At 51.6% G+C, this 15647-nt stretch overlaps 1 protein-coding gene across 2 annotated transcripts in view; it reads right to left on the minus strand.

Annotated features, from left to right (window-relative positions):
• Positions 1-6778, minus strand: part of PSD2 (pleckstrin and Sec7 domain containing 2) — an 84358-nt gene extending 77580 nt beyond the window's left edge. Inside the window, exon 1 of one of the 2 annotated variants that reach the window (XM_068698675.1) lies at positions 6652-6778. The gene's annotated coding sequence lies outside the window, so the exon portion shown is untranslated. Of the gene's footprint in view, positions 1-3798; positions 3955-6651 lie in introns of those variants that run through there. The other variant, XM_068698676.1, reaches the window with a different exon arrangement.
• Positions 6779-15647: the final 8869 nt, after the last annotated feature.

Here is a 15647-nt window from a genome sequence, read left to right on the forward strand (position 1 = left end):
GTGACCCTCTACAGGGATCAAGCTGCTAGGCTGGGCACCCTTAAAAGCCAGAGGACAAGCTTCCAGTGAAACAAAGAGCCTCTGTCTCCTCCTGCCTGTGCCCCCTCCATCCTGCAAGTTCAGGCTTTTGTGGCCATAGAGGCAGTCCCCACAGCACTTTGGGTCAGTCCATTAGGCCAGCACTGCCCTAAGGCTGGAACAAGAGCTACCTTTATGAACTCCAGCCGTGCAGCAAGGAACAGGCTGATCATGAGGAGAGCTCGCAGGGAAGCTTCTCTGGGGAAAATAGTTGCCACTTTGACAAACAGTCTCCCTGAGTGAAGACCAACAAACTAGAGCAGAACAACAACAGAGTCATTAATAAGGCTAACTCTGGCATCTTACTGGAACCCACCACCACTGCGATCAGTGATTTCAGCAAGCAAGCACAGAAGAGGCTTCTTCAGCAGAGTTTTGTCTTTGCTGTTTAAAATTCAATAGCTCCACTTTCAAAGTGGGCAGAAAAGAAACAGTTTTTGTACATAACAGACCACCCCTTTTGTCCCCATTTGCATGGAGGAAGCTCTCTGGTCTTGGCACACACATTTCTGGCCCACAGTGGAAGGACACCAAGAGGTTTGAAAGATGTGTCAGCTGCTTCCCAGCCTTGCTGGACTGCCACTTTCCCTGACAGAGCCTGTCTCTGCTTGAACATCCCTTGGTTGGAGGTTGGAGAGCAGTATTAGGCTCAGGTCACAACATTTCATCAGCACGGCCACCAAGGGTGCCTGCAGACAGCGTCCAGCTCTCCCCAAGGTGGGCACCCTTGCCGATTGTCCCTGTGTTCTGCCCTCTAGCCATAAGGGTCTGGCTGCAGGACTGGATGTGAGAAGTACACAGCCTCATACACCTACACAAACAGGAACCCTATGCACAGAAAACAGCGTGAGAAAAGGTGCAGTGTGCCTTCAGGCAGTATTCCAAGGCAACAACATAAAACCTATTTTGTGGGACCCTGTGACCTGGAAAAAAATAGCAGAAGAACTCATCTGACTTCTTGTACAGGAGCTGAATATTATTTGTATAAAATTTTGCTTCAAAACCAAGGCTAGACCCCCTGCATCGTTTGAGAGATATTTGCTGTCATTTTAGGTCAGAGTTAAGGTTACTAGGAGCACAAATGACACATTTTTATCTTGGAGCCAACTGAGACTCCTATTTTGCACAGTGAGCCCCCAGAATGAGCAGGAGGATGTGATAACTGCCCTGCAAAACTATTTTCACCTTAAAATAGTTTTGCAGTTGGGAATTCACAACTGTATCTTAACATGCATATCTGGGAATACAGATATATGCATATATCTAGCAGTACAGTGCCTGTGGAAAACAAGAGGTCCTCAGGCCTTGCTGGTATCGTGCTGTAACCTCACACAGTGCCCAGGACTTCCCTTTCAGCTGCCAACCTGAAACAATGCCCTAGAGAGCCAGCCTCTCTTCCAGGCAGCTGGGGTCACTTCTCTGAGACAGTCATCTCAGCTGGCCTGACACGCTGCAGTCTCAGCAGCAGAGCCAACTGCTCGCTCTGTGCTACAACACTGATGAACAGGGCAAAGAAAAGCAGCAAGAAGGATTAGGGGGCTGAAGCACTGCAGTTTGAGAAGATCTTGCTATTCACACTGATATATGGTGAATTTCTGGAGAACTGGCAGAAGAAAGGATAGCAGAGAACAGGAGAGCGAGGGGAGCGTTTGTTACCTTCAGACCCTGAGGCTTCTCCTTGGCAGTAGTCTCAAAAGGAGAAAGGAAACGTGGAAACAATTGACCTGGTCTTGGCACAGACATTGCACTCGGGGAGGAACATGCCTGCCTTGCACAGATGCTGTTTTCAAATCCTTTCATTCCCTTCCTGCCTCGTGGTCTGCAGCCCTTCTACCCAGCTCTCCCACTACAGCAATTCCTCACGTGGGTCTTATCTGCACCACACATAACCTCAGTCCTTTGTCTGCCAGGACAGGACTTAGAGAACTAAAGTTAAACCCCAAAGTTAACCAAGCAGGCCCATCCCCTCATTAACTCACGGGGCCTGTCTGCTCTGATTAGGATGTGCTGACTCTGCTCAAACATCACACTTGCTGCTCTAGATGCGGGGACACTGGGGCATTTCCAGCTGGGACACAGACAAAAAGAGGAGATAGCAGAGCCTAGGTTACCACCAGAGCAATTCAGGACAAATAATTAGAGGCTTTCATGGCTAATTGGATCTCTACTGTCAATCCAGGACAGGAGATGCCTTAACCCTCACTGACTGCCTGAGATTGCTTGGCAGGCCATAAATAAACTGCATTCCTGACCCAAAGCTCATCAGCCTTCAGCTTCCACACTAAATACTCGCCTCGCCCTCCCAGCCCTGCTGTGGTACAGCTGCCTTGCTGGGGAACCCAGCTCCCTTGCCTTTTTCCATGAATGCAGCCTTTCAGCCATGCCAGGACAGTGAAGTCCTCCTTGGGTAGCTCAGAGCTCCTTCAGGAATGCGTATCTCATTGTGTCATTGCTAGCTCAAGTCAAAGGGTAAACAAACAAGTAGTTAGGAAGAGCCAGACAGTAAGAGGGAGATCAGTAACACTAGGGGCTGGCAAGCCAAAGACAATATTTTGTCAGAAGAAGGCTTGTGAACTGAAATTTCATTCTCTGCAGTGCTTTAGCCTGCCTTTAGTTTTCAGGTACAGGGCAAAGCTCCAGTTGTGTTCCCAGATCACTCATGGTTGTACAGGTCCTTCTATCCTCTGCTCTGACGGCTCTTCCAGACCCTGGGAGTGCAGGCACTTGAAGATAAGACATGCAAATAAGAAAAACCAGCGCCACATGGCTGCTAGCCAGTGCCAGGACACCCCGACCCTCAGAAGGTGAGCCGTATTTCAGAAGGCAGGCTTGAAACCTGGCACCAGCCCCAAGCCTGCACCCACAGTGCTGGCACCTCCCACAGCAGCAAACAAGGCTGATCGCTGTGCAAGGTCACAGGTGGTTCCCCCAGGACACGGACCAAAGGAAAAACACATGAACTGCTTGGGACTGTGACCCGCAGATCTTCCACCTAAGCCAGGCACAGGATGCATAGAAAAGTAAAGTCACAACAAAGGACAGCCCAACACTCTGGGCTAGGCAAAAATAGATTAACCTACTTGAAAGTAGGACAACACCACTAAAGAGTAGGACATCTGGTCACCACAGCAAGAGGAGCAAATGAAGAGGAGACCAACCAGAGGAGACCAGCCCCCAACCAAAGCAGAGCAGCTCTCCCTCTCTATGGGATAACCACCGGTCAGTCCACCAGCTACCAGAAGCAGCATCCTTCCCACAAGAACTTGTGGGATACATGCACCCAAATGTAACAGCCTCCTTTGCACGTCTTCCCACGAAGCATCTTGCTTCCTGAAAGAACAGTACTGAAGTCTGAAGCGGAGACTTTTGCCCCTGGTTGCCAGCTTTGGTGCCAGCTCAGACACAAAAGCCGTGAGGAAGACTCCACCACAAAGACCAGCTTTAACAAGACAGTACCTGAAGCCACCCTGACCTGCTGCCCCTCAGGTCTGGGACTTCCAAGCAGTTTTGCTGTCCCTGGCACATGGAGACAGCTGATCCCTTCTACCTGATCTGCCAAAGCCAGGGTTTTGCACAAATTTCTTCCTTGATCCCTACATCATTTCCAGAGAGAAAACATAAGGAGATTCCCGATGTGCCTGACAGCTGAAGTGCTAGATCAGGCTTAATTCTTTGAGACTCTTTGCTAAGAGGCTGTTCTCTCCACTGGCTCAAGCCCACCTACCTCTGCTCAGCTCCACACGTCTCAGTGCCCTTCCCCCAGCGAGGTTTTCAGCCCACTCGGAGAGCACTGCTCAGAGAGGACATGGTAAAGAAGCAATTAAGGATCATCACCGAGCTTCAGTTAGCATCTTCAAGAGCTCTGCAACCCACCAGCCAGCCAGAAGGCTGCAGCTATGCCAGGTGTGATGGTTCTTTAAAGAAGAAATGAGAAAGTGAATGCCACACATAGCACGCTCACCAAAGGGGCGTCACTGCTGTTTGCAAAGAGGAGTTAATGCCACTCAGCTGGCTGACTGCTCCCGGGCTGGGCTTTGTGTTAGCCCTTGGCAGGACAGGCAGTTTTCTTGGCTTAGGACCCTGTGCTGGAACGGAAACCCAGAGCACCAGGTCTCAGGACGGAGTTCAAAATCCTGTTCTCTGTTTGTCGCTGCTCTCAAAGGGCGCAGCAGGAAACCATCCAGGTCCTCGGTCTGTGGGGGACCTTCCTTTACAGAAAACTTTGAGCCTGTTCAGAATGGGCTCTCCCTGCCAGGTGCAGTTTGTTTTCTTAAACTCAGGCCATCTGAGAGCAGCCTGGGGCAGCCGTCCAGGGGTGGGCCGCAGCAGCCTCCCCTGCAGTCCAGCCAGAGCTGCATGACCAGCTGGGCCCCCTGGGACTGTGTGTTACAACACAGCAGTACCCAGACAGAGCCCTGGGCTATTCAACATTCAGTCCAAGACCCACAAGAACAAATGCAGCACCTGGCACTGTTTACTGAGCAGTCCACATCCACAGAGACCCACACCAGTCTCATCCCTGGGGCTACGCTGGGGTGACTTCTTCCCTCGGCAGAGTCTGAACTGAGTGTTTCTGGCCTAACCTGATGGCTGAGTCCATCCTGAGCCATGGAGACTGCTTTATGAGCATCCTCACTTCCCCTCCCCAGGGACAGGCCCTGCTCTTCCCAGCAGCCCAGGAGGATGCTGCTTTGGGGATGGGTGGTAAAGTCCAAAGATGACAGGAAGCACTGGGGCAGAAGAGACCACCATCTCCAGCCCAGGGCTGCCTGAGCCCCAGTCAAGGGCCCAACAATGATGACAATAAGGCACCTTTCACCTCAAGCATTGAAAGGTAGTTTGCCAGCACCAGGGTGTAGGCTACAGCTGGCTCTGAGCTAAGCTAAGGCAATGGCCCAGTGATGCAGAAGATTACCACAGCTGGACACAAGCAGGCTGCTGAAGGTCACCCCCTCTGCGTCACTTCTGCCACCCCAAAGAGCAGCCTCCTCCCTCAAGCTTGACTCAGAAACTATTTCTCCCCTTCTCCTGCCATATCAATGCCAATATTTGCCAGGCAGCGAGAACCAAAAGTACTTGCTTTGAGGCATTATTTTACTTGTTCCATAACATTTTTCATCCCATGCAAAGGCATTTCTAGCTAAGAATCATCTGAAATCCACAAGAAAGAATTTAGTTCTACAATGTCAAAACATTTTACTTTATTTTAATAAGATATTTTGGAAAAGCCAACTAATTTATAGGATATTCTGATATCATTGAACCTGTCCTCCATCCCTTCCCCTGTACGTCAACAAAAAGGTAAAAGGAGACGTACTAAATTCTAACCAACAAATAGTGCCTAATCCTGAGGCAAGGTCTGCTTTCCTCCAGGGAATACCACACGAAGGGACTGACAACAAACTGGAGGCTGAAGATATTTAAGAGCATGAGAAGACAGCTCCTTAAACCAAGAGCTTCTAGTCCCAGTGAGACAGCATCCCACACTAGCAACTTTGCCAACTTTGTTTGCAAAGGTACCTGGTAAGGCCCAAAACCTTTGCAGTGCATTTTCTGTCTATCGGAGCAAGGTGACCTGCAAATCAATTTGAATAGGGTCATCCAGCTCACACCCTTCTAATTCTGCTTCTCAGCCTTCCATCTACATCGGGGTATTAATCAAGCTCAATGCCTCTTACCCATTTCCAAGCACAGGAATCCTGCTTAGAGCCCTGCAGGGAGGCACAACTGAGCTCTGGCGCTCACGGCTGCATGCACAGCCAGGCAGCAGCAGTACAGCCCTAGTGCAAGCTCCCTCACAATCATGTCTCGTGTTTATTAGCCAGACTGTGTCCCGTTCAGAGCTGACTTGCAGGGCACTGCTCTGTGGGAAAGTACTGCAGGCAGGATAAGCCTACTTATTCTGTCCTATTCAGGGATGGAGAGAAAGACTGAGAGCCACAGCAAAGACCTGAGCACTGTCCCGACATCACCAGGATGTCCATGCCTGTTTTATAGGAAGGTGGGCTTGGCTGAAGTATAGGAAACCTGGCTTCTTTGGGTTATGAGTTACACATCACTGGATTGTAGTTGAAACGACGCTTCTGTTGAGCCTCCTCTGCTACACAGAACAAAGTTGGAGAGGCACAGCACAAGGAAGCAGCTGGCTGGGAAACCGCGTGCAGAAAAAGCCTTTCTGAAAAGCCCTCTGCCAAGCCTCAAACCCTCCAAAACCAGCACACCAAGTCCTTCCTGAGCAGCCCTGCAGCCCTTTGAGATAGCAACGCCGTGATTGAGCACAGGCTTAGCGCTCTCCCCCCTCCTCCCGCCCTCCAGTGCTCGTTCCTGGGCGGCTCTCCAGGCCAGGGGGAGCTCTCCTTGTGCTCACCACGGCTCCCCGCACCCCGCGCCACCCGCGGCCACGCTCCCGTGGTCCCGTGGAGCAGCCCCGGGGGCCGCGGGGCACCTGCGGGCGAGGCAAGGGGGCACCTGCGGGTGCTCCCGGGGCTCCCCCCGCTGAGCCCCGCTGAGCCCCGTTCCCCCCGGCTCCGGGCCGACCCCCTTCCGCCGCCCACATCCCGGGTGTGCACTCACCCTTCCTCCGCATCCCCGCCTCGCCGGGTCCCGGCGGAGCGCGGCCATGGGGAGCCGCTCCGGGACACCCGGCACCGGCACCGGCCCCGGTCGCTGCCGCCCCTTTGCCGCCGCTGCGCCCTTTGCCTCCCCCTGGCGGCCTCCCCGCGCCCGCTGCACCGGGGATGGGGAACGAGGAGGCAGCGCACCCCCCCGTGGGGGGGAAGACCCTAACCCCCAGGCAGCTCCTGACCCCCCCAGGCAGCCCCTGCCCTCCGCCCGGCGCAGCCCCACGCGCGGGTGGATGGAGCCGTGCGCGCAGCATCTTCCTGCTGGGCTGGAGAGCTGCTGAGAGATGGAAAGGTGTAAAGTGGGGAGAAAGGGGCTGAGGCCGGGAGGAAGAGCTCAGCATCAGCGAGAGGAGTTTAATCTAGAGAGCAGTTTTTTGGGGGGGGTTTCAGGTCAGAGACATTACACTCTTCTCATCAGGGCCACCTGCAAGCTGTGGATGGGACAAAGTGGGCTGGGGAAGCTGCGGGCAGGGTAAGTGTGCGGGGACCTGAGCGCCGCTGTGGCCAAGCTGCTGCTGGAGTTGCTGCTTGGGGCGTTTGCATTGGGTTGGGAAGAAGTCACTCGGCCTCTTCTGCCTCCCCTTACGATGTGGACAAGGATGTTAAAGGGGTCCTGAAGCCCAGTGCAGAGGACGGTGGGTGGGCAGGACGGCCGGCGATGATGCAGGACCCAGCTGCCAGGACATTCCCCAGCACAAGTTACCTGGATGCATGCTCCAGAGACCAGACTGTGGCAAGTGGGAGAGCCTGCGTGACACAGGCACGGACATTTTACAGGGTGCCGCTGCCGCCCGGGTGCCGGTGGGTGCCGCCGCCGAGCCGCTGCCGTGGGCGCCTGACGCGGTGCGGAGCGGGGCGGTACTGCAGGGGCGGCCGAGGGATGCGCCCAGCCGGGACCGAGCCGAGCCGAGCCGAGCCGAAACCAGCCCAGCCCAGCCCAGCCGCCCTCCTCTTCCTCCCTACTCGGCTCTTGGTGAAATGGATGCTCCACAACGTCTTTGCTGCCCGCACTCGAAGCAGAGGATCAAACCCCAAAAGAAGGTTCTCCCCCGCCCCCCCCTTCGTTGAACCTTGAACCCAAGTTAAGCTGGCCTAATTGTCAACCATCCATCCGTCCATCACCTGTTTTGATAATTTCGATGGGGTAATGACTGGTAATGTAAAGCTACAAACTCCTTTAACATCAGGCTGCCCCGGAGAGATGTCCATGGAAATGAAAATTGCCTTACTGTCCGCTCCACAGTGATCCTTCCCTCCTTGTGCCCCTTCTTCTTATGTGCCCCCCACCCACAAGAGCTTTGTTTTCCTTTCTCTGGGCACCCCTCAAGCCCACCCTATCACCCTAAGAAGTGTTCAGCATCTGGCAAGACAGAGCTGCTGGAAACACAGGGCTGCTTGTTTGTAGAAGTCAATCATGTTGAATTGAGTCCCAGTTTGGTTAGCAATTAGGTTCAAAAGTTTCTCTGAAATTAGTGGGATCGTATGAGAGACAAAAGGCACCTGCTTGCAAACTGAAGGTTTCTAGATCAGCATAGGGGCAATGCTTACGTTTTTCTTGCTTTGATTGCTATGAACAGCAGCTCTCACTCTGCCTTCAGGAACCTTTTGCTAGCCTTGCCACCCGGACTGCCTGGGAGCTGTCTTTTCCAAGATGCAAACCCAGGTACCCTGTGGGATGCACTATAGACCAGAAGCCATGGCTGCTGTTTAGGAGAAATTCTTCCCTTTCCAGCACCACCATAAATTTATGGCACAAATATGTCATAGGTGAGCCAAGTGTGTCACAGATGAACCAAGAAGGTCAAGAAGGCCAACAACATCCTGGCTTGTATCAGAAACAGTCTGGCCAGCAGGACTAGGGAAGTGATTTTCTCTCTGTAATTGGTTCTGGTGAGGCTGCACCTCGAGTACTGTGTTCAGTTTTGGGCCACTCACTACAAGGAGGATATTGAGGTGCTGGAGCATGTCCAGAGAAGGGCAACAAGGGTGGTGAAGGGTCTAGAAACCTTCAAGTTTTATGAGGATGGCTGAGGGAAGTGGGATTATTTATTCTGGAGAAAAGGAGGCTTAAGGGAGACCTTGTCACTCTCTACAGCTAGTTCAAAGGAGGTTGTAGTGGGATGGGAGTCAGTCACTTCTCTCAAACAAGTGATAGGATGAGGAAATGGCGTCACACTGCACGAGGGGAGGTTTAGGTTGGATATTAGGAAAAAAATCTTTACTGAAAGGGTTGTGAGGCATTGGAACAGGCTGCCCAGGGAAGTAGTTGTGTCACCATCCCTGGAGGTATTCAAAAGAGGTGTGTAGATGTGGTGCTTAGGGACATGGTTTAGTGGTAGACAGTGCTAGGTTAATGGTTGGACTTGATCTTAGATGTCTTTTCCAACCTAAATGATTCTATGATTCTGATCCTAAGCTTCTTCCAGGCTGAAGGGACCAAAGAGGTACCATTCTGGCTGGACAGGTGGCATGCTTCACCCCGCAGTCTGTGCTGTGTGAACAATGTACCTAGATGCCCCACCACCCCCAGCCTCATTTTAAGAAGCCAGCCATCCCAATACCACCCATTTGGAAACAGGTGTTTCAAATCTTCTGAGAAGGTTACTTCCTCCTTCCTAGAAATGCACAGTGAACCGCTCTTTGATGACTCTCAGATGCTGCCAGAGACAGCAGTGTTCTTGGGTTCCCTCCCTCTCTGTCTTGACTCTAAGTATATGGCAAACAGGGCCATTTGCCAATGTTTGTGTCTTGACAAACAGTCTGTCAGCGTTTTAGTGTATGGCTTCAGCTGGGATCAGCTATGCGTTCTCTCCCTATTAAATGGCAGAGCTGTGTGCAAACACCCTGGCATCAAACCATCTGGGACATGCTCGGGGCCAACTGCTGATCTTCCAGGAGCATGTGTCAGGCACCCTCTCACACCAAGGCAAAGGATGACTACAGGGTTGGTGCTCCCATGTCATGGCTTGCACAGGTACCAATCCCTATCTTGCTCTCAGGGGTCTCTCCTGCCACCAGTTACCTCTCCCACTAGATCCCAGCTCTCTTTCGCTCCTGAAACACCCAGCTTGTCTCAAAAGCCTCACAGCGGACCTGGCACAAGCAAACTGCAGCAGGTAATGGCCCTTAATGCAACAGACTACAGGCAACAGAGGCCAGTGGAAATAATTTCTGGTTGCTGACAATACTCAGCCCCCCACTCCTACTGAATTAAGAAGCTTTCAGTGACTTCACTGATGGAGCTATAAAGCATTCACCTTCCTCCCTTGCTCACTGGGAAACTGTGGCCTTCAAGGCTGCAAACAGGGCAGACTCTCTTCTAACATTGCACCCTGACAAGGCACATTTTTGCCTACACAGGAACTGTTTGAACGCAGTGATAAGACCCTTGGGTCAGATGTTGTCCACACTGAAAGACTCTATGTGGCTGTTACAGGAGAAGAGCAAACCGAATGGGTAGATGTGTGGGGATGTGTGTATCCCACCTTCTGTCAGCTGCAGGAGACACCAGCCCCTTGCAGCAGCCAAGGGCCTTCTGAGTTAGTCCAGCAGAACCAAAGAAAGAGCATCCATTGACACCACAGCTGAATTCATCATCACTAAGCTGCTAGCATATTCCCCTGACTTTCCTAGTGCACCAGTTCCCTAATGATTTGTGAAAACTTTGAACGATATCAGGATCATCACCTCTGAGAAGATTTCCATGTCTCTGTTGGACCACGAGAAGAGATGTGTTCCACTAGACACATCTCCTCTGTGCAGCACCCAGCACGGCAAGGTCCTTGTCCTTGTTACTTAGTGGAAAGTGAGGATATTGGCTAATGTCAATTGAGGGCCTGGTTTTACCTTGATTTATTTAACGTCTCTGCAGCTCCTCTTGCATTGAGAAGACTGACTCTGATTCACCAAGGAGTGGAGCAGCTATAAGCTGCACGGACAAGCGATACTCAAAATATTACTGGAGTTACTCAGTGGATACATGACCCTTCCTATGGCAGATCTGAAAGTTTCTTTCTGCTACAGCCTCTTAATCACTCTGCCCTGGGCACTGACTCTTTTGACATTGCAGAACGTAACTTAAAGACTTCTGTCAGACCAGCCATGCTCGCTGCAACTGGGCTGTGAATTCTTCCAAGACGTGTTCAGCAGGAAGCAAGTGGGACAGTGGAGCAAGTGATCTTCAGAAGAAAATGCAAATAAGAACCAGCAGTCACAGACTGCAGTGGACATCTCTGCATTGTGCTTTACACAGTGGGGCTTGAATGTAATGCTGCTTGAAAGCTGATGTCACCAAGACCAGGTCTGCACTGGGGGGAAAAGGGGTGGGAATCGGGTCTGCAGGGGGAGAGGAACTGCACGAGGATAAATCAGTCTGGGATTAGAAGGTGGCACTGGCAACCCGCCATGTGACAGCCAGGCATGCACAGCCAGAACCCCAGCTGTCAGCCTGGTGGCAGCAATTAAATGAGGTATCGATTGAGGAATTGTTGTCTGCAGGGTTTAAAGATAAGATCGATGGAGACCAAAAGGTTTAGGCTCCATTTACTAATTAGCCAAACACGCTTGAGAGAGAAACCTTTGGAGACACAGAGACTGGAGCTATATCTGGGCAGTACTGCCAATGTGCTGGGGTCACCCTCTTCCTGGTATCCAGTCTTCACCACGGCTGACAAGGTTGTGTCCAGGCCAAAAATTTAAATCAGCAAGGAGGCAACAAGCTGCTGGGGCTGTTTGGGGCAGCAGGATAGGCTTCTGCCTGCACTCACCTGCTTTCCTCCCAAGGCAGGGATGTGGGAAAGAGAGTGTGTATGTCTGTGCACAGGGAGGAGTAAACCATGAGGAGAGCTGCTCCCTTTGCATTGCAAATTGTTTGGGGGTGAATTGATTCATTTTGTAGGCTGTGGCATTTGTTACAGTCTGAACACATTTCTCTTCCCGATGCTCCCAATCCAGCAAGCCCAGGGACACAAAGGAGACAAATGTGGCACAAACCATTTCTATTTGTGGGTCACATGCTGATTTTGCCTATGCTCCACAGATCTAAATCAGGAGAGAGGAAGAAGATGGCTTTATGCCCTCTATATTTTCTTCCCTCTTTGCCAGATGATGTCCAGGACACAGGCAAATGGGAACAGGCAAATGGCATTACTTGGATGTGGTTTGGGCGGCCTTTGAGACTGGCTCCTTGCTTGCTGTTGTGGGCCGGGGGGGGGGCAGTCCGTGGCTTCAGAAGAGAGGCACTTGCAACCATCCAAGCAGCTGGGCTAGGTCATGTCCCTGGGGACGTCTTGGTGTCAAGGCTGCTTCAGCAAGTGGCGTCAGTGTGGCTCCCCCTTCCTGGGCCAGCAAGAGAATTCCTCTTTTCATCCCAGCTTACGAGGAGAATTCAAGCCCAGCAAATGGAGGAGGGTCAGGAGCTGCTGCTCCAGATCCTATGACCCACAGGCAGCCTCGGGGCACAGCTCTGTGTCTACTGCAGCCGTGGGCTATGCAGTGCCTCAGACCCCCTCCCCACCACGTGAAAGGATGTGCCAGAGCTCTGCTGGCCGCATGACCAATCATGAGCCCAGGGGCTTTTTGCTTTTTGCCCATCAGGGAGCGGTGGTGTATGCCCCTGCCACTGCTGGGTGCAGCACATCTTGCCAGAAAGCTGGTCCTCTGGCTGGGGATGCTCTCCCTCCACACCAGCAACTGCTGTTAGCAACTGCAACTTGACCCAGCCTGCTATAAAACACAGCAAGACAGGACAGAACAGTGTCTGAGCAGGCTGAGAAACCATAGCTACCAGGAGACTGAATCCACCTCCAGGGGTGGGGAGGATGAAAGGAAGGAATGGAAGAGAAAACAGAGATCAAGGACATTGTGATGCTGTGTGGTGGTTTCACCGTGTCCCATCGCTTCACAGCAGGGCTGTGCAGATTTATAGCTTTGTCTTGAGAGTCTGGAGGCAGCTGCAAGTCATTTGGCATTTCAGAGTCAGTTTCCTTTGCCCTTCCTCTTGCTCTGGCTTGTAAGGCTGCACACCCCGCACTGGACCAGCCCCATTTTCTGCACACAGCTCTGGTGCCTCGGACAGATGCTGCATCTCTGCCCGTGCAGGACAGAACTGATGAGAGCCTAAGGGATTATTGTTTTCCTGCTGTTGTGATAGAGCTCTGTGCCACTACGGTGTCCAACAACTGTGAATTTACCAGTCTTTCTGCATGGGAGATGTGGACCTCTATGGGGGAAATGGCCTGGGGCTGCCAGTGCTGTAATATTCTTCCCACATGAATTTCACTTTCCTTATTCTTTCCCAACAGTCAGGCTGACCACCCTACATGTGGGCACCTGTCCACACTAAGAGGGAACATGAGTCTCCGTGGTTTCTGTGGGGTGCAGAGCCAGCAAGCTCTCCACTCCAAAAGACATTCGAGCCCACACCACCTCCCACACATGGTTGTGATTCATGAGCAATGCAGGAGCCGTATCCCTGACTGTCTCCCCAGCGTGGGGTTGCTGAGACCAGTACATCCCGGATCCTGACTCATGACATGGCTCTGCATACTGGGCAGGAGAGCCGAGCATGGTTTCTCAGCAGGTTGCTTCCCTTCCAGCATCTGCCTCTGCCAGTAGTGCGTTGGCTGACGGCTACCCCAGTGCCACCTTGACCCCCCAAGCAGTTCTGGGGGTCACATAGATATCTCCCAGGCCCACTGGATGTAATAAGGTACTCAGAGAACCCACCAAGGGAGACGCAGATAAGGACAAACCCATCTGTAGTGAAATAGAAAGGGCTCCAGAGATCAAAGTGGGTCTCCTAGCAAATGTAGTGGGTCCCCTTCATACCCAAACATACCAACCGGTCTGCTGGACCAGAAGTGCCCAGATGGTACCTGCTGTAATATTTTGCTGTCATCCTGGGATTGGGTTGGTATCTTCCTTTATCAGCTGTTTTAATGCCAAGCTCATTTGCTAATAATAATAAATAAATAAATAAATATCAGGAAGAGATGTATGAGTATCCTGCATGTTCTTAGTGGAAAGCTGCTGCTCTCAGACAGGCAATCCTGATCTAGACAGACCTCCATGATCCATGGGGGCATTTATTTCCTATTTGTCCACCCTGTGAGAAAAAAAGTAGGTCTGTGTAAGTCAGGGTGTAAGAGTTTTGCCAGTGTTTGTCTGCCTGCAGGAAGGCTTGAGTCTTGCAAGGTGAGCAGAAGCAGAAGGCTAGATCTGTACACACAGTGTTTCTTGGCCACCTTTTGATCCTGGAAGCTGATGGGAGGAGAGGATGAGGGTAAGGTCACACTGGGACCCCCAGGAACAGGAGCAGGCCTGAACCCCAGCCCCATGCCAAGATCAGTAGCAGAGGCACAGTACTTTCCTAGGCCTCTTCATATGCATAATCTCAAAGGGGACATTACTCTTTAGCAGAGATAAACCTGTCAACAAGCAAATAAAATAACCCTAGCAGCATGCATAAAACACAAAAACCTCTATCTTTAAGGTTCAGGACGAATATCTACAAATATCTACAGGGAGGGTGCAAAAAGGATTGTACCAGGCTCATATCAGTGGTGCCCAGTGCCAGGACAAGAGGCAACAGCCACGAACTGGAACACAGGAGGTTCCCTCTAACATCATGAAAACACTTTTTTACTGTGCAGGTGACTGAGCACTGGCACAGGTTGCCCAGAGAGGTTGTAGAGTCTCCCTCCTTGGAAATGGCCAAAAGCTGTCTAGACATGATCCTGGGCAACCATCTCTGGATGGACCTGCTTGAGCAGGGGTTGGACCAGATGAGCTCCATGGATCCTTTCCAACATCAGCCATTCTGTGATTCTGTGATATTGCAGGGGGCTGCATCTCCAGACCCTGGTTGTTCTTTTCAAGCCAAAGCCATAGCTTCTTCTAAATCCCTCCTGTTCACTTGCTCAGCTTGACGGCTTTCGCAAATGCCAAACTGATCTTCGTCTGTTCTTACCTGTGGGGTTAAGCAGCCACCCTTCATTGTTTGCCTGCCCAGATGCAGCCCTGGGAAAGCAGCAGGTTCAGTGTGTGGGCCAGAGCTATCACACGGGGGAAACTTCACATATACCCTCCCAGGAGGGAGTAACACAAAGGCCATGAGTTGTCTGTAGCCCTTCCAGCACCAGAACTGATGTGGGACTGGCCAAGGACAGATTATAGGCAGACTCTGCACATCCCACGCTGGGCTGTTCTTACTGCCCGGGCTCTCCCCTGACCAAACTTCCCTTCCTTAGATCCAGATCACTGCCTCTTGCCTTCCCATCTTCAGATGCGGTGAATAATTCACTCCCTTCATTTATGTCATTACCTTGGAGTTATTTATAGTGCTTGATCAGTGCCTCTAGAGAATTCCCTCTCCTGAACTCCGTAAATTGCATTGTCTTGGTCTCTCCTCCCCTCATACCCACCTGTGATAATTGTTGCATCGTGTTTGCTGACCTCTTGCATTTTATTTGGTCTCTTCCATCCTGGGAACATCTGTCCCCAAATGCTCTGCTGTGACTCCACAGCTCTGTGGGCAACTGGATCCACAGGTACAGGGACACAGCAGGGGCTGTGAGACTGCAAGGTCAGCTCTCTGTTTGCTGGACATTAAACATTTTCTCTCTTATGGCACATCCCACATGGAGGAGAGTTTCATCCAGAATAGGAGGACATTTCTTTTTCTCAAAGCAAAAGCAGCTGGAGCATGTAGTGGAATGATAATACAGACATGCAAAGTCTGGGTGGACCTTTGCAATTCCACCTCTAACCCCACAGCTTTTGGGGACAGGAGGAATCTAAGCTGATATCTGGATTAGCATGCAGATTGTTTTCTCCCAGTAGCCAAGACCACATGGTATTCCAAACACCCAGGACCTGCTACAAGAGTAGTTCCAGAGGAACTATGAAGTACCTTTGGGCCACCCCCCATTGCTCAGAAAATACCGT

The sequence above is a fragment of the Anas acuta genome, chromosome 14 (genome assembly GCF_963932015.1).
Source record: "Anas acuta chromosome 14, bAnaAcu1.1, whole genome shotgun sequence".
Classification (NCBI taxonomy): domain Eukaryota; kingdom Metazoa; phylum Chordata; class Aves; order Anseriformes; family Anatidae; genus Anas; species Anas acuta.